The sequence below is a fragment of the Oncorhynchus mykiss genome, chromosome 21, assembly GCF_013265735.2.
Source record: "Oncorhynchus mykiss isolate Arlee chromosome 21, USDA_OmykA_1.1, whole genome shotgun sequence".
Classification (NCBI taxonomy): domain Eukaryota; kingdom Metazoa; phylum Chordata; class Actinopteri; order Salmoniformes; family Salmonidae; genus Oncorhynchus; species Oncorhynchus mykiss.
In genome coordinates, this window is record NC_048585.1 from 49,393,704 (window position 1) to 49,419,887 (window position 26,184).

The window sequence follows — 26,184 nt, forward strand, 5'->3', positions numbered from 1 at the left end:
TTAAAAAACAGAAAAGTGGTGCGTGCATATGTATTCACCCCCTTTGCTATGAAGCCCCTAAATAAGATCTGGTGGAACCAATTACCTTCAGAAGTCCCATAATTAGTTAAAGTCCACCTGTGTGCAATCTAAGTGTCACATGATCTCAGTGTATATATACACATGTTCTGAAAGGTCCCAGAGACTGCAACACCACTAAGCAAGTGGAACCACCAAGCAAGCGGCACCATGAAGACCAAGGAGCTCTCCAAACAGGTCAGGGACAAAGTTGTGGAGAAGTACAGATCAGGGTGGGTTATAAAAAAATATCCAAAACTTTGAACATCCCACGGAGAACCATTAAATCTGTTATTAAAAATGGAAAGAATTTGGCACCACAACAAACCTGCCAAGAGAGGGCCGCCCACCGAAACTCACAGACCAGGCAAGGGGGGCATTTAATCAGAGATGCAACAAAGAAACCAAAGATAACCCTGAAGGAGCTGCAAAGATCCAAAGGACCACTTTAAGCTTGTACACGCCACAGAGCTGGGCTTTACGGAAGAGTGGACAGAAAAAAGCCATTGCTTAAAGAAACAAATAAGCAAACACGTTTGGTGTTCGCCAAAAGGCATGTGGGAGACTCCCCAAACATATGGAAGAAGGTACTGAGATGAGACTAAATGTAGCTTTTTGGCCATCAAGGAAAATGCTATGTCTGGCACAAACCCAACATCACCTCGAGAACACCATCCGTACAGTGAACTATGGTGGTGGCAGCATCATGCTGTGGGGATGTTTTTCATTGGCAGGGACTGGGAAACTGGTCAGAATTGATGGATGGCGCTAAATACAGGGAAATCCTTGAGGGAAACCTGTTTCAGTCTTCCAGAGATTTGAGACTGGGACGGAGGTTCACCTTCCAGCAGGACAATGACCCTAAGCATGCTGCTAAAGCAACACTTGAGTGGTTTAAGGGGAAACATTTAAATGTCTTGGAATGGCCTAATCAAAGCCCAGACCTCAATCCAATTGATAATCTGTGATATGACTTAAATATTGCAGTGCACCAGCAGGAACGCATCCAACTTGAAGGAGCTGGAGCAGTTTTGCCTTGAATGGGCAAAAATCCCAGTGGCTTGATGTGCCAAGATTATAGAGACATATCACAAGAGACTTGCAGCTGTAATTGCTGCAAAAGGTGGCTCTACAAAGTATTTTTTTGTCTTGTTTATTTCACAAATATTTAGCATCTTCAAAGTGTTAGGCATGTTATGTAAATCAAATGATACAAACCCCCAAACTATTTTAATTCCAGGTTGAAAGGCAACAAAATAGGAAATGGGGGTGAATACTTTCGCAAGGCACTGTACATCACTGCGCCCAGTGGGGTCGTGGGCGAACCTTCATGCCCTCTCCCATCTACATGCAGGGAGCAAAGACTAGTCTGTCTGTAGTAGGCAGATCTAAAGCACCATGAGATTACATTTGCTATCAGCCGCAGTCAAATCACATTCGTCAACATCGTTACTGAGATTACACCTCCTTTAAACCGCTCTTGTTGGAGCTCATTGTAGCCTCAGTGCTAGAGAGATGGTATTGCTACACTGACAAAGAGGCATGGTTTTCCGATCTTTCCCGGACAAATATATGTTTTTCTAATGAAACAGCTGGTGTGAAATGGACCAGCTCTAGACACCATACAAACAAATTGAGTGTCAACAAATGTTGTTTGCAAACCTAAGCACATCAAAATATTAGGTTTAAGGAGAAGTTCATTACTTGAATTATCTCCAAAAACGGTCTGGTCAAATAGACTAAACAAGAAAGGGGTCAGGGTTGAAAGGGAGCATCATCTGGATAACTAAGGGGAAAAGTAGCAACAGGTGCAGTTCACTGAATCTATATTTTGTGGGGGATGGAGGGCAAATTTGCCATGAATATACAACTTTTCACAAGACAGCGTATCGCTTACAATAGTGACGGACGGAGGCTTGTGATTGGCATAGCGCACTTTTCTCCCTGACCATTACCTGACAGCATGGCTGTGATGGACAGGATCTCGATGGAGCAGTTGAATAAATTTTGAAATTGGAGAGAAAACAAGGAAGAATAAGGGATGGCAGAGAAGGTAAAGAAGAACAGAAGGAAAGCACCTCTGTGTGTGTATATGATGGCCGTTACCCTGGATGCCAATTTTGTAACCGTGGCGGGGAGGCTCATTTTTAATCCTCCGCTCCCCCGATTCAAAACAACTAATGCAATTACAGGGGAACCCTTAACTTAATGCATCAACACAAGGCTCCCAATGTTTGGTTAAAAGATTTTTCCCCAAGATGCAATTATTGACCTTTGGCTCGGGAGAATTGAAGCCTAATGACCAGTTGCATGTTAACTGAAAATTAGCTTCAGCTGAGGGCCGTGTTGTTCCCTTTCATCTCTCTCAAATAAGGAAGAAAAAAGCCTCTTTCAAAATGCAAGAGGGTATATTCTTATGATGAACAAATATCGATTTGGGGCATCAACCCTACTTTTTAATACTAAAGGTGAGAGCTAGCTGCATCACTGGGCACACACGTCAATTCAACGTTGATTCAATTTAATTGCTTTTGTCAGTTAAGAACAAATTCTTATTTACAATAATGGCCTACCGGCCAAACCCGGACGACGCTGGGCCAATTGTGCGCCGCCCTATGGGACTCCCAATCACAGCCGGATGTGATGCAGCCTGGATTCGAACCAGGCCTCTTGCAGTGAGATGCAGTGTCTTAGACCACTGTGCCACTCGGGAGCCAATGTGAGTTTAATGATGTTGATTCAACCATGTTGATGCCAGTGTGTTACTACACCAATGGCTTGTGGCTCACCCACTCCTTGTCGACGAAAATCAGATTTTACAGATTGTGTGGAAATGCAATCTATGGCTCACCTCATCAGAAAGAAACTATTGACCGCCTCAATACACAAGAATCCAATATATTAACCAAGGGCCAAATCAATGGGACTAAAGGCTAAAAGGTACATTAAACTCACATAGGCTTTGAAATGTACTACTCTGCAAATGTCACGAAGCAAATGAATCCCACCCAGGGCTAGTCCTTCCTGTAAATCGCTACTGATTTCTCTTAGATTTTCCATATGGGTTCACACCACGGTACTTATTGAGTGTGGCGCGAGGCAGGTCAACAGAGAAATAGACAGGCCGTTCATGTGCTCCCTGGTTACAACGAAGATACTAAATTCCACCCTAAGATTCAGGCCAAACTCCAATCTAGCCTAACACAGACTAAAGGCCAATGGCCTTCATGCCTGGGTTCTTTGATAACCCTTGATAATCCTAGCCCACTTCTAGGTATCAGCCTGCCTGTTCCGTTTCATGAAATACAGCCACAATGGACAACAGCTCCATGACAATATTCCCACTTTGTCTTAATAACAGTAGCACAAACCCAAGTCATGATTAAATCCTTTTAATGTGCCCAAATGAATGACAAATTAAAACAAAAGGCTAATGTGAAGCATCCCCCACACCATTATCGAGCAACCAAGGTTTTCAATTGTCTCAAGGAAGCATTTCTTCTCTCAAGCCCTTTGTTGAGCAGACGCTTTGTTTTGTGTGTGTGTGTGTGTGTGTGTGTGTTCCCATTCCCATCCTAATGAAGCGAACACCTGGACAATCAAACAGGCTAAGGAGAAAAACATGTTCCAATCATGCCCCTCTACCTGGAGATCCAATTCCATGGCTCTCTTTAACCAGGTCCAGAGATTCACTTGGCTGAACCCACAACTCCGGCGTAGCCTTTCAGGGAGTGGTTCTTCTGCACCGCATGTCAAATTGACCTGTGTGCCAGCGAGATACAAAAGCTTTTCTTGGAGGAGAAGCTTTGCAGTGCGTTGGAGCGATGGCACAGCCTCCTCCGGCTCTTTATCTTTCTATTCCAATCAGCTTGTGTACCCGGGGCGCTGAGCAGCTAGTTAGACAGACCCAGCGCCTCCACTGACAACGTGTACAACTTCCATATTATTCCATAATATAAACGCAATGTGGAAAGTGTTGGTTTCATGAGCTGAAATAAAAAAAAATCACAGACATTATCCATATGCACAAAAAGGCTTATTTCTGAGGACTATGTGTGTCTGTAAAAAATCACTGATTGGCTGGGCCTGGCTCCCCAGTGGGTGGGCCTAAGCCCTCCAATAGCAAGTCATGTGAAATCAATAGATTAGGGCCTAATTAATTTATTTCAATTGACTGATTTGCTTTTATGAACTGTAAAGAGTTTTATGAACTCTGTAAAAAAAATTTTAAAAAATTGTTGCGTTTTATATATATTTTTCAGTATAGATGAATAAGGTCATCATTCCTTCCCCTCATTTCCAATTAGACTTAATGGACAGGGCTTGAGTGGGCCGGCGGGGGGCTAAAGCTTGCATGCTGGGAGATGTATAGCGGTGGGTGAGGGGGGTGGGTGGCGGAGGTAGGGAGAGTAGGTCAGTCACGTTTCATTGGCGGAATATAAAGAGAATGCAATAGCCAAGGTGATACCGGGGCTATTGATGTAACCAATTTCATTCTCAAAATGGCGTTTGCCGCAGCGGATGGGGAGAGATGGGTTTAATCTCGGAGGGGAGATGAAAACTGTATTAAGGTGGAGAAAGAGGGGGAGTGTGTGTGGGCTTAAGGCTAGGTAGAGAGAGACCAAGGGAAGGTGGGTTCTCCTTGGGGAGAGTAAGAGAACACACGGCGCATTGGCTCTAGGGCTGCTGGGAAGGGAAGGAAGTTAGTGGCCTGGCTTAGTGTCTCTCGAGTGTGACATTGCGATGAGACAAAGTGCCTCTGTGTGTTCTGTCCAGGCTCCGGCCCAGTACGGATGAACTGGGGGAGCGCTTGGAGAAGCGGTAGCCCAAACACACTGACCACCCAGCCACAAACTACACCATGTACCCACAAAGCGGATAGAAACAGACTTCTTTTGACAGTGGAGTTTAACTACCTATTCTGACAAAAGAGCAAAGAACCACAAGGTCCAATCCCACCATTCTGCTCAACTTTCTAAATTATTATTTATTTATTATTATCTACTCCAGAATGTGATTTTTTTTTGTTGTAAGATTTAAGCTCTCAAGTGATCTAGCTGATCCAGATTGGGTGTCATACATCAAACATCTACAGCTAAACAAAAGGTTCTGTGGACATCAGAGCAACAGTTTCTACCGGTCTATGTCTGTTCGTTGGACCTAGCTTCTTGAGCTGCAGCACGACCGAATCCAGGTTGGACCTCAAAATATCTGGATACGTTTTGTCCTGTCATAGAGTAAGAAGCGGGGAAACCGGAGGGGAGGGGTTCAAATCAAAACGAATTAGTCAGGGTGCCGATTATCTCGTACGTCAAAGTGAACAGAAAATGGAAGTCTGGGGCTGTTTTGAAGGGCTATTTAACTTGTTTTCAAATCCCTCTGCCAGTCGGTGTGACGTGAAAGAATTACCCTGTTAAAGTGGAGGACTGGGTCTTTCACGTGTTCATTTGTCACAGGGGGGGGGGGGGGGGGGTCCTTGTCACTGGCGCAGGTTATTAAAAAAGGCTGTGGGTGATTGGTGGGGAAACCAGTTCTCAGAGTGAAAAGGGCTGAAAAAAGAAAAAGGCGACTTTTAGTTCTGGGTGGAAATACTGGATAACTGGGAATGGAGATATGTCTATGTACATAGGCTTTTTCTCTGTATAGCCTAGAGGGCAAGTGCACTACGCTTATATGAATCACGGATGTGAGTCAGCGATAAATTAAAACTCTGGAAATAATGTATGATGTAGGTATGGCTAAACCACCGGATATTAGCATTCCTATGCCCTAAGCTTTGAAGAATCAATCGGTTGTAGACATCAATTCATCTGGGAACAATGTGATTCTTCTGGCCGTGCCACGACGAACCTGCATCTCAGTCTTGTAGGCCTTCTCTGTGTTGGGCCGATGCTTTGCTGATGGCCGTCACCAGGAGGGACTCCACTCCGATATGAGGATTATACACCTGGCAGAAACAGCAAGGCAGACTGGATCCATAGACTGGATTCAAATCACTCTTTCATAAACAAACACAGGTAGGGAGGGTAGCAGAAATCTGGGAACTTTTAAAAAGTTCCCTGGTTTAACAGAAATCCTGGTTGGATAATTCCGGATTTTCTGCTTATTCCCTCCTGATTCGAGGAATTCTCCAACAGGGATTTTGGGGAAAACCAGGGAACAGGTACACTAACATCTAGAAACGGGATGCGGCATAGGGAGCATCAAGGTTACGAGGTGGAGAAATAGACCAGCGTTTGTGTGCAGGATACAGGGGGATTTGAGTTTCACACACAAACACACATTCCCAAATCACACACGCACAAACACGTGCACACACACACACACACACACACACAATCCGCCGGGTGCATATATCAACTCTGATTGAGCCACATGTATGACTTGGCTCCGTGCTGGAGAAATGTCAGCGGAATTAATAACTGGCTTCTCTATCTCTGCCGCTGTCAGGTGCAGCGCTGCTCTGTTTATCTGGGGATATTCAGGCAACAGAGGCAGACGATCAGAGGAGATTAGGCTGGGGAGGGTGGATGGAGGGGGGGGGGGGGGGGGGGGCAAATCCGAGATCAATAACAAACACCACGCCGTCGATGGTCAGGGAAGTCTCTGTGATGTTTGTCGACACCACGTCCTGCGGAAATGAGCACAGCTGGGTGTAGTCAGTCGTTAGGGGAGGGGTTGTGGAAGAGAGAGTGTAACATGGGTTGAGGCCCTGCAATGTAATGGCACTATTCACTCATACAGTATCTTATGAGATGGAGAGAGCAAAAACATTTTTTAATAAAAGGAAGAAGGATCATTTGTGGCTCTATACATCCTTTAGTGGATAGGTGACTTGAAGCACTGCTCAACACTCACTAGACACTACACTTCCGTAACGAGCAAGCTGCAACATCCGAATGAATTAAGTCCTGCAGATACAGCTGTGGTCTATCGCAGGCTCACTGTTTAATAGATCCAACAGGAGAGTACCGTAACAGTTGCTGCAATCAAGTCGAATGAGGCGTCTGCAAACTGCGGCAGGCTGCCTCGCCGCGGAGTGTCCCTTCCGCATGCATTAGCGCTGCCCGTTTTTGAGGGGGTGCCGCTGTCGACTCGCAGCATGCTACCCGTCTCCACGAGATGTCATCCTCTCTCTTCTAAAAAGCCCTTCCCACAGGTCTTTGAAATTAGAACAAATCATTTATGTAATAGTTCCTTTTCCAGCAGGTGGTCTGCATTTAAAGTGCAGTCCTTTCAGAATCACTGTGTGCGTTCATCCTCCGTGATGATAGTTTGACAAGACTGGAGGAATTTGTTTTAGGTGAAGAAAAATGAAAGGAAATTCAATTCTGCTTCGCTTGTGAGTAACAGTGCCTGTCGACTTCGACAAACAAAGCAAAACACGCGGATGATTCATGCGCCCCAAGGTGCAGGCATCGTGTGTCAGCGCGAGAGCGCCCACCAAATTAAAATCCCTGACAGAGGAGTGCTCCAAACCCACCTCGAAATAGGAGTTAAGTTGCATTAAAATTAATAAGCTTGGAGGATTGCTGCAATTATGTTTTGAGTCACAATAAAATGAGTCACGACAAATGAGGCTCTAAACTAGAGCGGGTGATGTGAGCAGAGGGTTTGTTTTCAACTGCCTCAAAGACAAGGAGGAGACTTGTTTCCTACATCTTTTTCTATGAATTACCATTTCCGAGTATAATTTTGGGTTTGCCAGTAGCTCTGAAAGTAGCACTCACAAGCCAAAAGTGGTCCCTGTACCGCGTCACATAATGTGCAGATGTGTGCACCACGTTCTCTTTATCTCTCTCACTCTCTCTCTCTCTCTCTCTCGCCCTGCCCTGCAACCTCATTGGATAACACTGGGCAGGCCTCTTGCTAGCTGTCACTCAAATGCGAGGGGCTGAAGCTCATTGGCTAGAACTCTAATTGCTAAGGGGCTGGCCCACGTCGGGGGAAATGTCAGGAAAATGGCCCGGCACAGCTTCAGGAAAACAGTCGCTTTCAAACTAGGGATTTCGTGGCTAATTTAGGCACTTCTGCTCATAGATTATACATGTATGAACTACACATTGTGGGAGGTGGGAGGTTTTAAAAAAAAAACTTTCTTAGTTGCCAAAGTATCAGAGCATGTCTTTAAGAGAGATTCACCAGAGGCAGCACATAGTAATACAGAGCTGAGAAGAAGAAAAAAAGCCACTCCTCAGCTGTCAGAAAGGTGCGTCGGTCGATCAAAGCATCATGGCCGGCTGCAACATTCATTCTTTCTCAAATGTAATAGGGCCTAGACAAATACTGCATAAGGGATGAGAGAGGGGGAAAAAAAACTGAAATTAAAAGCTGTTTGGGTTGTGGGAGCGACATGAGCCGCGAAGCTGCTGTGGAGTCGCGCGTCTCCCAGTCCCATATCTTTTTCTATTACAATTATCCCCTGTAGCAAGGCTGTCTATGAGAAATGACAGCTGAATCAGAGCACCCGAAATAATAAAATGAGTCATATCACCCTATGGGTCTCTGTCAGCGTTTATACAAACGGGGGAGAGGGAGGAAGACAGATCTGCAGCTGCTCTCATGCGAGCCTTGACCGCCGCGGGGGGGGGTTCTCGTTATGTAACGGCGGAGCCTGATTGGCCCCAGAAAGCATCGGAGTATGTTGTGCACCATGACACTGTCGGACAGTCTGAATCCTACTGTAGTGGGAACTTCCACTCCAATGTCTCAGCATAATGTAAAGGGGTGTTAATAAAACTGCCTTGTCACTGTCCCTTACATATATAGAAAAGCAAGACCAATACAACTGCAAGCACAGGAAAAATGCAAATGAAGGTAGGTATTTGTATTATATCTGCAAAAGCGTTGAACAGACACACTTCCTTGCAAAGGAAGGATAGGCGTTAAAAACTTTCTCCAATGGACAAAAAAAGAGTATCCCTTTTCTCTAACAAAAGTGATCACAAAAGTGATAGTATTTTTCCTTGGGAAAAATATGCAAAATTCACACACACAAAATTCACATCTCTTGATCAAAACACTTATCTGTGAGTCGTCATCCATCATTACATGTCCAGAACAGATTCATAGCTCGGTTTCTATTGGCTGTCTAAAGCTGTGAGCCTCAAAGGCTTTTTAAAATCCTACCTTTTTAAGTGTGGATTTCTCTCCAGCCAGAAAATACCTGACTGTTTTTTAGTTATTAATGCCTTGGGAGTTTTATTTCTGCTCAGCCCTTGGCCTTGTGTAATTCTGCCGTCAGATGTAGAACCATTCTGTTTTGTATTCACGCTGAGGAGCGAGGCAGCAGTCAAAGACGGCCCATTTCAAACCTGTCAACAGGCAGCCTGCTCAAGCCAATGGTCGCTTTGATTATAGGGCCGGGACGACACCAGTATCGCAGTATATATTTTTTTCCATAGCAAAAATGAAAACACGAAGCAGACCAAACTCTTTGTTCCTTTGAAAACCTACTGTATGTAAAATATTGTGTGCTATAGCTTGTATCGCGGTACTGGTAACGTCCCGGACCTAATTGATTTGTTTACACCTCCCCCTCAGGAGGGATGTACATCTTGATCTGAGTGAACACTAGAGGTGTCATCCAATAATATGTTTGAGTGGATCTCTTTGAACTAAGAGAATCAATCACCTATTACAAATGTACAAATGGAAACGCTGAAGACCAAAGCCAATTGCTTGGCAAAGTGTTCAAGACATTAAGAATGCTCAGCCACACTCAGTGTCCCGTAGGTGTTTCTGGAACAAAGATGGCTAGCCTAGCAGATACAGGCAGCTTGGGCCATCGCTCAGAAAATGTCTGCCAACATTTTCCCCAAGAGGAACGGTTGGCAAGGAGCAGCTCATGTCCTGTTCAAAGGGAGCTGGGAAAGGTTCAATGGGGTGAGTCTTGGTGATGGGGGCAATATTATTTTTGGACCCAATATTATATCAATACTTTGACTCCAAGTAAAACATTTGTTTTTGCTAGGTAGCGTTAGCATGCGCCAGTCGGATATACCCGATGCTAAAATGCAGGTATTTGTCATCCTATAGCTTGTTTTCCATCTTTTTAAATAGCAGAGCCAACATGTTTTCAGCACTTTTTTTTTATTTCCATGACTGATCAAAGCAAATGTTCTCATTCTCTCTCGCCTCTCTGCAGCAGACATGGTGATCAATATGTTTGGAACATTATCACAATAAAATCACAGTATCGAATCCTAATACATATAGAATCATGAGAATCGCAATACATATCGTGAGGTCCCTGGCGATTCCCAGGCAATAACCTGTTTGTCAGGATTCAGTCAATGTCCTAGCAGCTGCCAGAGTAGCTAGCCTGCCTCCTCACACGTCATAACCATATAGGAGGGCCTCTCATTGACTGCATTGATTCAGAATGTGTCTGGAGGCTGGGACCCGTTACACAGCTGAGCGCAGGCCCGGCTCCTTCCTGTCTGTCTGCCGGCTGTATAGAGCTTTCCAGACTTTTCATCAGAGATATCATTAGAGCATCATCTCTGCACATTATTTCTGGGTTATTAACCTGCAGGGGGTGAGCACTGTGGCTAACACAGGCCATATTTCACGCCAACCCTCTGGGAGGAGCTGCCTGTTGACAAATAAAGCATTCCTCTGATTGGTAGAAATGGAGGGCACCTTGAACAATTTGGGCCCGGCCACATCAGCGGCTCACTGCTATGTTCAAGACCCTTGGCCAATCGAGCTTAGCGAGGGACCAGAATTGATGGTATTCATGAACCTGGCCATTGAGTGAAGGCAAGTCATATGGGGTTCAAGGATCGTTGTGACCAACAGGGTCATTCTAGCCTCAACTCCCTGTTTGTAATGTAGGGTTGAGACACCGACACCTCAAGCTCACCTCCTGAGACAACTGGGTTAAATGCAAAAGGCACATTTCAGTTGAATGCATTCAGTTGTACAACTGACTAGGTATCCCCCTTTCCCTTCTCTCTTTTCAGGCCAGGCAGACGGACAAGAAAAACAGGCTACGTGAGAGGTAGCATGCCATTCAGACACAGTCTGCAATCACCAGATAGGAGAGAGCTAGCACGTTGGGGAGAGGTCCAGTGTTAGGACTTCAGAGAATTGTTGGATGCAAATTTATAGCCGCTTACCGGTCCTCTCAACCACGCAAAACACCCTGTCACAATCTATCAAGATGTGGAGGTGACATCTGCTGGGACCAGGCGGTGTCCAAACAGCTCCCTGTGATACCCGTGCCCCTCTTTCATGTCAACATCCCTTTGAACAGCGAGAGCAAACATGGGGATCATGTTTGAACTTTGGAAAAGATCCCCGGCCCGGCTTAGGCTAATCAAACTGTTGAGAATGTTGAGCCTCCTTTAAACACTTACTCACACACCACACACAGCGTTGGAGGAGAGAGATGAAATGCTGCCAGACTGGGAGAGAGAGGGAGGGAGGGAGGTGGAGCGAGGGAGGCCGGAGTGAGCAGTTCACCCGCCTCGTCACGTAGCACAGGAAAAGAGGGGCCTGTCAAAACGCTGTGGATCAAACCACAGTGGTAAAAAGAAGGGTGAGGCAGCAGCCTGGCTTGACTAGGCATTAAACATTGTGAAAAAATATATATATATAAAAATAAAAAACTCTCGGGCTGTGACTTCATTATTCCAAATAAGTCATCAATAATCTTTCTGGGCTCCATAGAGGCAGCACACGATGAGTCATTCATCAAATCCCTGTCAGATGTTGAGGCAAATGTTTGCAAATTTACTGGCGGTGTGACGGGGTTTTGATATTCCGTCAGATTCCTTGCCAACGCCGTGGCCATCCAGGTGGTTCCACTGCTGTGATTATAGTGCGCCTGTTTGAACGCCGAGCTATAAACAAAACGCTGGACGCGTTTGCGGTCCGCATTAATAACAGAAACAGTACATTGCTGTGTGGGACCAGTTCAGGACAAGGGAACAAGAGGAGAGGAATGTTCACACATTCTATAGACAGGTTGGTTGTTTAGCAATAAAACCGACGCTTGTGCAACTACGGAGCAGAACCGACCAGGTTGGCTTAAATCAGTGTTTCCCAACTCCGGTCCTCAAGTACCCCCAACAGTAAATATTTTTATTGTGGCACCAGGTAAGCACACCTGATTCTACTTGTCAACTAATCATCAGGCCCTTGACAAGTTGAATCATGTTTTTTTTTCTCCGTGGCTACAACTAAAATGTGTTCTGTTGGGGATACTAGCTGACCGGAGTTGGGAAACGCTGGCTTACATTGTTGACATGTCAACTATATTTAGTCTCTAAATGTTTATTGAAAACAAATACAGTTGAAGTCAGAAGTTTACATACACTTAGGTTGCAGTCATTAAAACTCGTTTTTCAACCACTCCACAATTTTCTTGTTAACAAGTTATAGTTTTGGCAAGTCAGTTAGGACAAACCTGACTTTGTTACACCAGCTTTGTCAGGAGTTATTGTGGGAAGGTTGTGGAAGGCTACCCGAAACGTTTGACCCAAGTTAAACAATTTAAAGGCAATGCTACCAAATACTAATTGAGTGTAAGTAAACTTCTGACCCACTGGGAATGTGATGAAAAAAATAAAAGCTGGAATAAATAATTCTCTCTCCTATTATTCTGACATTTCACATTCTTACAATAAAGTGGTGATCCTAACTGAGCTAAGACAGGGAATTTTACTAGGATTAAATGTCAGGAATTGTGAAAAACTGAGTTTAAATGTATTTGGCTAAGGTGTATGTACACTTCCGACTTCAACTGTAAATTGGTATATATTTTTGCCATATTAGCATAGATGTGATGGTCAAAACAGACATGGTATGAAGAAGATTTTGAAAAACTAGCTGAAACGAGTCACCTATGATTGATTCCCCACATGGCAGCTTCTTGTCATTATTGCTAGCTAGCTATCTGGCCATCCAGAATCACAACAACAAGTAAAGGATACACATTGTTTTCATGACATTGTCTGCTAACCCATCTATTGTAGCTGATCAATGTTTTTTTCCCCCCCCTGCTCTGGTAGAGCATGCTGGCACTGAGAAGACCAGATGACTAAGCGCGAGAGAGGCTGTGCCAACCAATAGAGGGGAAGAGGTGAAAAGACAGTGGTGCCGGTGCCTTACGCGCGGAGGGCATGAGTAATATCCACACCAGTTATAATTTAGAGCAGGGAATCGTATGCTGAAAAAAGCAGCATATGGTGTGTGAGTCAGTCCTGCACCAAAGCTGGGAAAACAACAACTTTTTCTAACCCCCCCAACCCTCTCCATATCCATCCACCCCTCCCAAACCTCTCCATATCCACCCCCCAACCCTCTCCATATCCACCCCTCAACCCTCTCCATATCCACCCCCCAACCCTCTCCATACCCACCCCCCAACCCTCTCCATACCCACCCCTCAACCCTCTCCATATCCACCCCCCAACCCTCTCCATATCCATCCACCCCTCCCAAACCTCTCCATATCCACCCCCCAACCCTCTCCATATCCACCCCTCAACCCTCTCCATATCCACCCCCCAACCCTCTCCATACCCACCCCCCAACCCTCTCCATATCCAACCCCCAACCCTCTCCCTATCCAACCCTCTCCATACCCTGTCAAGTCTCTCTGCATCTCTCCATTTCTCGCTTTCTTTAGCCCTCTTGCTTTCTAACTCTCACTCTCTCCTTCTCTGAAAGGGAGCTATTGAGTTGCTGGGATGCTCTGTGCTTCTGAGGAGTGATTTGAGCACTGGCGGCATTTACCTTCCTCCCAATAGCTCCGTTGGGCTTGTGTGGGTGGGGGCGGCTCAAAGAACCTCTGCTGATGCTGGGGCAGCAGCGTCGAGTACAGCGGGATGATTTTGATGTCCCCCACATCGGGTCCCAGGTCGTCGATTTCCTGAAAGATGAAGCGGAACCATTCAAAAGGGGCAGGCAGGTGATGGAAGGCTGCCGAGCAGCAGCGTTTGGGCGCACAGTCAGTCACCTGGGGCTTGGTCTGAATAACACCAGGAGAGAATGGGGAGAAGAACGTCTGAAGAGTAGAGTAGAGGAGGGGAGGGGTAGAAAGGAGAAAGGGCCAGGGAGATGGTGGTTCCCGCCACAGTACATTTGTTCTGCCTATCACTCCATCTGACTGAGGAAATTAAACCTGGACTGCCGCGTGCTTGGGTGAGCTCCCCATGGCTCCGTTGTCAAATACAGCAATCAGGAAAACACACACACACACACACGGTTCATTATTCCATACTGCAATATTGTAGGAGAAATGTGAAATGAGGATGCTGCACGGATGCATAAACCAGAGGCAAATCATGGCAGATCAGTTTAGTGGAGCTGAACATTATAGAGCCTGTGGGCTCTCAGACAGAGGAGAGGAGGACCTGAGCAGCCAGGGAAATATGAAAACATGACAGTAGACAAGGCTAGGTCTCCGACTGAACTAGCCAGCCTGAACATAACGGACTACCATAATGTGACATTTGCAAATGCTACATATCAACTCGGTAAACGGCCCATGTATATTTAAGACAATTACATTGCTATCAACCATGTCCACGGGACCCCTAAGTGACTAGTCTACATTCTAGCCTGATAATAGTCTCGAATTCCTGGAATCCCTACACTAAATGACCACGCTTGACTTTTTTCCATCTCCAGACATTGGACAATGTTAGCTATGACAAGACCAGAAAAGGTACTGAAGCGATAACCGCTGCCTGATTAAGTCCATGTTTATGTTCTACTTAAACAAGTAGCCTAAGCCAACGTGTAAAAGGCCACAGCCTATGTTGTTGCACCACCTTCAGGCCCAAGTGAGCAATGCAGCTCCTTCGATAGATTGGCTGGGAGTGTCACGTGACACATACATGTACACTCAAACTCATTCCATGGAGGGCTGAGTGTCTGAGTTTTTGGTTTTTCCTTTCAATTTAAGACCAAGAGGAGAACACTTTACTAATGAGTGACCTTAATTCAATCAATCAAGGAAGGAGCAAAAACCCAGACACGTTACTTACAGCTTAAAATCATGTTTTATTGGAGTGCGAAGGGGGCTGGGACAGAAAGGGGTATTGGTTTGGCCTATTCTGAAATGAAGGGAACCATTTTTGATACGGTCATGTCAAGGGCACAATGTGACACCGACTGCAACCTACAGCTCCCCAGCAGAACGACTGCCCTCCTTTGTCCCGGAGCGTTTCCTCTTGACGTGGTATTTACTTTACTAAGGGTAAGAATTGGCAAGGCTTTGCCTTAGTTGAATACAACACAAAAACAATGGCAACCTCTGTGTGTGTTTGCAGACAGTAATGTGTTCCCATACCAATATTTTTCCTGCTGTGTTCACTCAGTGCACATGTCAAATCCATTCCACCGATGGCTATGTACCTCATAATCAACACGTTGACAAGTTAGAGTGGAAAATAGTAAATATGAATGGATTGATAAAATTTGCCTGGTTATTAATAGACCATCAACCCTCTGGATACAGCAGCTGTCATGAAAAATGGACATTGTTGCCAAGGTGAGCTGGTGCGCCTGCGTCTGAAGGGAAATGGAGCACGTGCACAGAGGGGCAGGCGGCCAATGGGGGGAACCTGTCCACCAGCCGGTCCCCGCGACCCCAGGAGTGATGCGGTTGGGTGCCAGGCACCTAACCAGATGCAATGAGGCACTCGCCTCGGTCCACTTAATTAGCTGAGGCCTGGGCGTATCTTTACGTTTTGAAGTGAACCGCTGAAGGGCAGCTTAAATGGTAAGGCTTATCAGGGCGAGGCAGCGGTGATAAGCCTTGCCTCTCTTTTATGGGGAGTTTGTGTCTGTTTGTTTTTAATGGTTTGTGGCAGGAAAATATCCCCCAAATACTTGAGGGAGGGAGGGAAAGAATCCCACCCCCTTCGCTTTTCATTTGTCATGAATTAAAAACGGCTTCATCTCAAAGCCATATAAAAATGGGCCGCGCTTCGCAGCAGATCTGCATCCCCGATCATTAGTCGACATTCAAAGTTGCGGGGACATTAGAGAGGTTAAGATACGCTCCTTTGAACGCTCATCTCCTCCAGACCAACCTCACATTACCTTCTTTAAACCAATTAGGAGTGTTAATGAAGTCGCCCTGGGAGTGTTCTCTGACTGTACTGTTTTGCCTCGGCAGATTGACATTCAGAATTATCGAACTGGGAGGTGAGAAGGGAGGGGCATGCTCATCAAAAGACGTCCACCTCCAAACAATGTTTAACACAAGCTTCTCATCTCCTCAGCACATAAAAGAGGTGAACGTTGTTCCCTGGCCGTCAGTGACTGGAAGGAGACCACTTCAAATACAATGCTCCTCTGGGACTTCATCCCTTCCCGAACCAGCCGGGCATCAGCGAATGAAAACAGATGTAAGTGCGCGGCAGCGCCGTCCCACCCGGCCGCTGAATGACGAATGACCACCGTTAATGAATAGGCTAATTGGGTGGGTGTTTGACGGATCTGATTTTGAAGATGGCTATTCTGCATGGCGACTCGGCTCTAACGCGAGGGAGAAGCGCAATGACCCTATGAAATAAAACAATCTGGACCAAAATCCATACATTCAAAATGAAAAGCTCCAGGCACATTAACAGTCAAGCTTGGTCTTAAACTCAGTCTGGGGTTGCGTTCATAGTTCCCATGGCACAACCGTAAACTACACAAACTGTGACATTACATAGGGAGAGAATGGTGAGAATAGTAGTGTGGCGCTGCAGCAGTGCTGAGTCAGGTGACCGGCTGCCTCTCCCACTCATGATCTGAGGCCGACAGACGTTTCTGGGGGAAGGCAGGCAGAAGTGTGCCGCCCAGCTGTGATTAACCTAAGGTTGATGTCCGTGCCCCCGCGTATTCTAATTAGCATAATACAAAAATCCCCATCTATATCATTCAGATTAAGCGAGCGAGATATTTTGCATTGTATACGTCTCAATACACCGCATCCGTCGATGTCGCACTTCGCGTCTGCAGTGAAAGGTGCCAGCTAGAGCGGAGCTTGTCAGATCAGTAGACATCCCAAATACCGGTCTTATCACCTGCCGTGTCTGAACGGTTTGGCCTACAATGAGACGAACACAAAGGTGTTCTCCGTTGTGCTCTACGACCTCCACAAGTAAAGTTGATCTGCCAAATTCTGTCTGTAGTGTCCAAACCGTTTGGGCTACACACTAATACCCCTCTGTGCAAAAGTGAGACTCACGAACATTTACAGTACCCGTAAAAAGTTTGGACACACCTACTCATTCCTCATTTATTTGTACTATTTTCTACATTGTAGAATAATAGTGAAGACATAAAAACTATGAAATAACATATGGAATCATAGTAACCAACCAATGTGTTAAACAAATCAAAATAGATTTTATATTTGAGATTCTTTCAATTAACAAGGTACACCTTGTTAATTGAAGTGAATTCCAGGTGACTTCCTCATGAAGCTGGTTGAGAGAATGCCAAGAGTGTGCAAAGCTGTCATCAAGGCAAAGGGTGGCTACTTTGAAGAATCTCAAATATATAAAATATATTTGGATTTGTTAACACTTTTTTTAGTTACTACATGATTCCTTATGTGTTATTTCATAGTTTTGATGTCTTCACTATTATTCTACAATGTGGAAAACCCTTGAATGAGTAGGTGTGTCCAAACTTTTGACTGGTACTGTACATGTCGGATGTTTTGCTCAAGGACGCCCACAGGTCTCACAAGAATCGTCTGAAGGTATTTATGGAAGTATATATGTTTAATGCCAAAAATATGGGGTTAAATACATGTTTTAAAATAATACAAAAATCCTGATCTTTCTTATATAGATATAGGATGGACACTTCAGAACAAACTTCGTTTTTTGATATATTTTGGGGACTATCTGTTCCATGTAGTGAATCTGTTATTTAATGCGTTTGTATGGGTTAATTGCAGGCCCAAAATAGTTTATCAAATATTTATTTTATATTTTTTTGGATTCAAATAGGTCATACCAAGGATAATTTAGCTTTCTTAAAACAATTCCAGATAGCTTAGTAGAACCCCTCCCCTCGCTTAGACAGGGTTTAGACTCTGATGGGTTAAATTAATCATTTTGAGCATGAACCTCGCCCTCCATTACACATCAGTGGACAATATTTGCAGGATGGAAACAAATAATAAATGACTTCATTTCAGGGATTCATGAGGTCAGAATCTGGGTCACTGTCTTTTTTCCCCTCCAACCTGGTAGCTTCCAAAAAGGCAAGCCCACATGCATGAAATATCTATTCATCTAAGCATTGATCGTCTTGGTCGTGTGTGTGTGTGTGTGTGTGTGTGTGTGTCTCTTTGGAAATCTGGAATAGTGACAATGAGTACAATGTGTGAGTACAACACAATGGGACAAGATGGGTGAGTGTGTGTGTGAGAGACGGTGTCTGTGTGTGCACGTCATTAGCTCTACACACGTATATGTGCATTTGTATAGTACTGCTACCCAACGGTATTCCGTATATCAACGTTCCGTACACTTGACCTAATTTTAGCACCAAAAAAATGTAATACTTCCAGGTCAACTGTAATATTAATACCATTGTAATGCACAAGTGAAGGCTACTGAGCAATAGTGAAAGGGGCATATATGTCGTGTGGGGAAACAGCTTTTATCACCTCTAAAATGTCAATAAAACACTATAAAGAGTTTATATTATGTCTCATTACATACCTATTTGAAGGTGGGTGTCAAATATGAATATGGGTTTTAGGGAGGTGCTAAAGTTAACTGCGGCTGTCACGGCTTTTGAGAGTCATGATGACTCGCAGTGACGACGCGAAAAATTAACTATTGGTTAACTCACAAGTAATTGACTTTACACTCACCATTGATAATGTCTTAATAAATAAATATTGTTCAATATATGAGTTCCACAAAGAGTCGAAGGATGTGATTCTGTTCAAAGTGAGAGATGAAGGACAATGTTAATGAACAAAGCATGAGATTGATTAGGGTTAATATTAATATTATAACTTCCAACAGCACAACAATGTTAATATAAAAAAAAGTCATCTCACAGTTGTAACTACAACTCACCTCACCTCTCACTCTATCATATACAGTGTGTGTACATGAACACCTGCTCTTCCCGTGAAATATACAATAATGTCATGTTGAATTACACAGAAATCATGTCCACATTGGTGATTGCATTTCCTGGGAACTATCTTAAAATGTTGCATACTTTTTAAAAATGTAATATAATAATTGAATTATGACAGGAAAATGTCTGGGAAGGGAAAGACCCAACGAGAGCCCAAGAAACGGCGCCTACACACCTGTGAACAGCTGCAGGCTGCTAACGAGGAGGTGAATGCAGGGAGGAGCCTGAGGGAGGAGCCTGAGGGAGGTGGCTCGTGCCTCCTGTCAGCACTTGTTTACAGGGAAACCAAATGGTCCAAAAACATTCCACATAGTTCCTAACTATTGCAGTTTGGTTACAAGCTGTCTTTTAGGGAGTCCTGTTCATTTTCTTCACTTGGGCACAATCAAGAGCAGTAAGAGAGGCACGCAGGAATGTTGCGTCTCAGTTTGCGTTAGAGCATGTATTTTGCAAACAAGTTGAATAGATATCCTACATTTCTTATGTGTGCTATACGTTATTGGCATATGTTATTGTAACACACCGATGTATTATTCACAGAGCTCTCGTGAATCGGTTGGCACGGCAAAACAAAAGCTCTGTCAGCAGGTGACGGGTTTGCTTGTTTAAATGCAGATCAGAGGTTGGCGCAGTGGTTTTCTTTTTAAGATTCTGCACATCAAAGTCTTATGCAATTCATTATTGATTGATTCAGTGTTTGTTATTGATGACCACATTATTATTAGCACCCAACTCATGAAAAATGTGTTTAATATTAGCCATAATAATATTAATACTAATGCTCATTTAAATGAAAATCATGAATAATCAAGGTTTCTTACAAGTGTATTTGGTTAAGTATGTTTTTTTTATCTGCGAGAGAAGCACTACCCCTGATGGGAAGAAGCTGTACGGCCACAATGAGTTGCATAATGCTTGCCGTATGGTACGTCGTGACACGCCACGATGTAACGTACAGTGTCGGAGGGGTGCGTTTTTTCATATTTTCTCGAATACTATTGGTCCAGTAAATCAAATTTTATTTGTCACGTGCCGAATACAACAGGTGAAATGCTTACTTACTTAAATGCTTACAGTGAAATGCTTACTTACCAACAATGCAGTTTTAAGAAAATGCCTAATAAAAGTAATAGATAAGAGAATAACAAATAATTAAACAGCAGCAGTAAATAACAAAAGCGGGGCTATATACAGGGGGTACCGGTACAGAGTCAATGTGGAGGCTATATACAGGGGGTACCGGTACAGAGTCAATGTGGAGGTTATATACAGGGGGTACCGGTACAGAGTCAATGTGGAGGCTATATACAGGGGGTACCGGTACAGAGTCAATGTGGAGGGTATATACAGGGGGTACCGGTACAGAGTCAATGTGGAGGCTATATACAGGGTGTTACGGTACAGAGTAAATGTGGAGGCTATATACAGGGGGTACCGGTACAGAGTCAATGTGGAGGCTGTATACAGGAGGATACCGGTACAGAGTCAATGTGGAGGCTATATACAGGGGGTACCGGTACAGAGTCAATGTGGAGGCTGTATACAGGGGGATACCGGTACAGAGTCAATGTGGAGGCTATATACAGGGGGATACCGGTACAGAGTCAATGTGGAGGCTGTATACAGGGGGTACCGGTACAGAGTCAATGTGGATGCTATATACAGGGGGATACCGGTACAGAGTCAATGTGGAGGCTATATACAGGGGGTACCGTACCGGTACAGAGTCAATGTGGATGCTATATACAGGGGGATACCGGTACAGAGTCAATGTGGAGGCTATATACAGGGGGATACCGGTACAGAGTCAATGTGGAGGCTATATACAGGGGGATACCGGTACAGAGTCAATGTGGAGGCTATATACAGGGGGATACCGGTACAGAGTCAATGTGGAGGCTATATACAGGGGGTACCGGTACAGAGTCAGTGTGGAGGGTATATACAGGGGGTACCGTACCGGTACAGAGTCAATGTGGATGCTATATACAGGGGGATACCGGTACAGAGTCAATGTGGAGGCTATATACAGGGGGTACCGTACCGGTACAGAGTCAATGTGGAGGCTATATACAGGGGGTACCGTACCGGTACAGAGTCAATGTGGAGGCTATATACAGGGGGATACCGGTACAGAGTCAATGTGGAGGCTATATACAGGGGGATACCGGTACAGAGTCAATGTGGAGGCTATATACAGGGGGATACCGGTACAGAGTCAATGTGGAGGCTATATACAGGGGGTACCGGTACAGAGTCAGTGTGGAGGGTATATACAGGGGGTACCGGTACAGAGTCAGTGTGGAGGGTATATACAGGGGGTACCGGTACAGAGTCAATGTGGAGGCTATATACAGGGGATACCGGTACAGAGTCAATGTGGAGGCTATATACAGGGGGTACCGGTACAGAGTCAATGTGGAGGCTATATACAGGGGGTACCGGTACAGAGTCAATGTGGAGGCTATATACAGGGGGATACCGGTACAGAGTCAATGTGGAGGCTATATACAGGGGATACCGGTACAGAGTCAGTGTGGAGGGTATATACAGGGGGTACCGGTACAGAGTCAGTGTGGAGGGTATATACAGGGGGTACCGGTACAGAGTCAGTGTGGAGGCTATATACAGGGGGTACCGGTACAGAGTCAGTGTGGAGGGTATATACAGGGGGTACCGGTACAGAGTTAGTGTGGAGGGTATATACAGGGGGTACCAGTACAGAGTCAGTGTGGAGGGTATATACAGGGGGTACCGGTACAGAGTCAGTGTGGAAGCTATATACAGGGGGTACCGGTACAGAGTCAGTGTGGAGGGTATATACAGGGGGTACCGGTACAGAGTCAATGTGGGGGTATATACAAGCGGTACCGGTACAGAGTCAATGTAGAAGTGCAAGTAGATAAGAGGTATTTAGAAGTTGGAGAATGGTATGGTCTGGTGTACTCTCACCACAGGGTTGTTCAGAGTGACAGCCGATGCAGGTGACTGATGAAATAGATCATTATAAACTGGGTGGTTCGAGCCCTGAATGCTGATTGGCTGACAGCCATGGTATATCATAAATATATCATGTGTTTTTACTGCTCTAATGACGTTGGTAACCAGTTTATAACAGCAATAAGGCACCTTGGGGGTTCGTGGTATATGGCCAATATACCACGGCTAAGGGCTGTATCCAGGCACTCCGCGTTGCGTCGTGCATAAGAACAGCCCTTAGCCGTGGTATATTGGTCACATACCACACCTCCTCGGGCCTTATTGCTATTATAAACTGGTTAGCAACGTAATTAGAGCAGTAAAAATACATGTTTTGTCATACCCATGGAACAGATCATTGACAGCATGAGCCAGAAAGAGGGTGTAGATTGGACACAGGCCAAGTGAGAGGAGCCAAGATGGTGGATATATCACAGGAGGACAGAACCCCTGACACATGAGGATCATGGCGCTCAACGTCCGAATAAGTCTGGGCACACCATGTTCTCCCCAGGGCCCATTAGATCAGAAGCACATTAGGATTCTGATGGGAGGCGGCACGCCTCTCTGCTCTTCCATTTTCGCTCAAATAGTTCGGCCCAGCGTCTCGCCACCATTTCGCTTTATGCACTGCGAGACATAATTGCTCTTAATCAAGGCAAATTAAACTTCAAATTTGGGAGGGGGGGGCAGGGGGACGTGAGCGGGATCGGGCCAGGAGGATGGTTGCCAGTAACCTAGACCTTATTTAACAGTCCCTTATCTCATGTATAACCTTCGATGCCATTCCTGACAACAACTAGTCATTACCCATCTGCTTTATGAGAATTGTGTCCGGCACATTCGGCCTATAAAAAACTGCATGCCTCTGGTCTCCTCCCACTCCCAACCCCCTCCCATCCTTGGCTGATTACCTCAGAATGGGCTGACCCGGGGAGCAATCTCGGTGCTGCTGCAGAGGGGACTCGCTGTGCATTTCTGAGCTGAATGGCTGCCGTTTGTCTTTTCCTCAATAGACACTCCGCTGTCAGCCCGTGGAGAGACTGTCAGCAAAAGGTGAAAAGATGAGAGGAGGAAAAAATGGGGAGGGAAACAAACACTGTCTGCCACCAAAGATTTTTTTAGAGGGGAGTGGGAGTGTGTGTGTACGCACGCAAGTAGGAATGTGCACGCAGAGAAGCAGACTCTCGTATAGGATAGAGCAGGAGTACCTAGTGGAAGGTAGTAATTGAGTCTAGGAGAGTGGACAAAGGAAAGCGCTGGTATGGTAACATGTAGCAAAGGCAGGAGAGAAGCCAGTAGTATCAGACAGTACAGACAGACGCAGTAAAGAACACCGTATGACTCTATGAGAGGATGTGGAATGTAGACTGGCGAGTGGGAACTGTTGGCAAGGCCAGGGTTCCATTCAGAAAGCACGCGCGTGAGAGCCCAGATCGCTTTCAGTGGGGCACAAAGTTAACGAAACGTTCAGATATAAATACCACATAGAACTGACATGTTCCTCTGACAATTAGAAATCAGGTCTGCTCTATTCAGGACATTTGTACCCACACCGCTCAGTATATTGCACCCGGGGGTATGGAGGTTTGACATACCTTGAGGTCGGACTTCTGCCGGACCCACCTCTTTGAGGACGCCCATGAGGATGTCTGTGGCCCGTGTTCATGAGGGTGTCTGTGGCCCGTGTTCATGAGGGTGTCTGTGGCCCGTGTTCATGAGGGTGTCTGTGGCCCGTGTTCATGAGGGTGTCTGTGGCCCGTGTTCATGAGGGTGTCTGTGGCCCGTGTTCATGAGGGTGTCTGTGGCCCGTGTTCATGAGGGTGTCTGTGGCCCGTGTTCATGAGGGTGTGTGTGGCCCGTGTTCATGAGGGTGTGTGTGGCCCGTGTTCATGAGGGTGTGTGTGGCCCGTGTTCATGAGGGTGTGTGTGGCCCGTGTTCATGAGGGTGTGTGTGACCCGTGTTCATCAGGGTGTGTGTGGCCCGTGTTCATGAGGGTGTGTGTGGCCCGTGTTCATGAGGATGTGTGTGGCCCGTGTTCAAAAGGATGTGTGTGGCCCGTGTTCATGAGTATGTGTGTGGCCCGTGTTCATGAGTATGTGTGTGGCCCGTGTTCATGAGTATGTGTGTGGCCCGTGTTCATGAGGATGTCTGTGGCCCGTGTTCATGAGGAAGTCTGTGGCCCATGTTCTCTCGTGGGCCTCGTCCAGGATGACGCCGTAGCGCGCCAGCAGGGGGTCGTTCACGGCCTCCCGCAGCAACATACCGTCTGTCATGTGCGTGCACCGAGGGAGAAAACACAACGGAGAGGTCTTTAAAGTGGACATTTTATTCAAACAACTGAAATACTGTGTCCTGCTATGTTAACCAGGTCTATCTTGTTAAGGATATTTAGAATTTAATTTTTTGGCTAACAGAGAGACAAGACAGGGAGGTGCTTTCTGAACTTCTCCAATAAGAATGCTCATTTTGGTTTTCCGTTGAAAATTGTCATTGCTACGATGTGCCCCCACTGAACAACCCCAGTTTTTGGCTTCAGTAGACTAGCCCTTACTTGAGGAAGGTCTTGGCCGAGCTGCAGTCCTTAAATCTAATTGAGTAACCCACCTCCTTGCCCAGCATGACGTGCATCTCGTCTGCCACCCCCTGGGCCACGCTCATGGCTTCCTCCCTAATGGGCTGGGTACAGGTCACTGCCTTCTTAGGGCCGCCCAAGAACTTCACCTTCTGAGGAGGGGGGAGAGGGACAAAAGGAGATGGAGAGAGGAAGAGGTCATTCAAGCACCCTCATTTGTACTCTTTACCTTCCCCACCTTCCACAAATCAGGAGCCAAACCAATACCATTCAAAAGCACTTTACAAAATGATACTGACGATAGCTTTGAGTAAGAAACACAGACGTTTTGATAGCACAGATGTTTTGAAGAGCAAAGCATTAATAAACTACCATTTACTGTCTGTAAACCCCATGGCAGCATCCCCGATTGCCCCCCCTCTCCTATAAAATAGACAGCGAGCTCCAGAGATGCTGCGATGATAGCTTGTATTAGACAGAGTCTGACAGCTCTCTACTGATGTGCACGCCCGGTGGGGATCCCCCTACTTGCTGTTCAAAACACGAGGAGACCTAAAGTTAGAAACGGTTCCTTCCGCTGGATAGCCTTGGGCTCGGATGAGTTCCCGTTAGTAGCAACCAACCTCTTTGCCACGGTTAGGGAAAACACACACTCTGCATTTAACATGTCAACAAATCAAGATGGGGGGGGGGGGGGGGGGGGGGGAGATGGGTTTCAGCGGCAGGATGAGTCTGCAGTAAATAAAGAGTGGGAGAGTGTGAGACACCCAGGCATCTCATTATTGAGTTATCAGTTGGCTTTTCTTAGCTGTGGACACGATTTGAAAAGGCACACACCTGTCTATATAAAGGTCCCACAGTTGAAAGTGCATGTCAGAGCAAAAACTAAGCCATTAGGTTGAAGGAATTGTCCGTAGAGCTCCAAGACAGGATTGTGTCGAGGCACAGATCTGGGGAAGGGTACCAAAACATATCTGCAGCATTGAGGTCCCGAAGAACAGTAGCCTCCATCATTCTCTAATGGAAAAAGTTTGGAACCACCAAGACTCTTCCTAGTGCTGGCCACCCGACCAAACTGAGCAATCGGGGGAGAAGGGCCTTTGTCAGTGTCACACTGTATAATGATAGGAGACAGGCACAGTAATGTTTTTTATTTCTCCACCCAAAATAAAGTACATCATGAAAACGATGGGGACGAAGACCAAAACAAACACTTCTAAACACCACCATTCAAAAGTTTGGGGTCACTTAGAAATGTCCTTGTTTTTGAAAGAAAATCACATTTTTTTGGTCCATTAAAATAACATCAAATTGATCAGAAATACAGTGTAGACATTGTTAATGTTGTAAATGACTCTCGTAGCTGGAAATGGCAGATATTTTATGGAATATCTACATAGGCGTACAGAGGCCCATTATCAGCAACCATCACTGTGTTCCAATTGCA

The 26,184-nt window shown here is 45.5% G+C and overlaps 1 pseudogene; it reads right to left on the minus strand.

Annotated features, from left to right (window-relative positions):
* The window catches only part of LOC110500878, a 31,308-nt pseudogene that overhangs the window by 1,486 nt on the left and 3,638 nt on the right, over nt 1-26,184 (minus strand).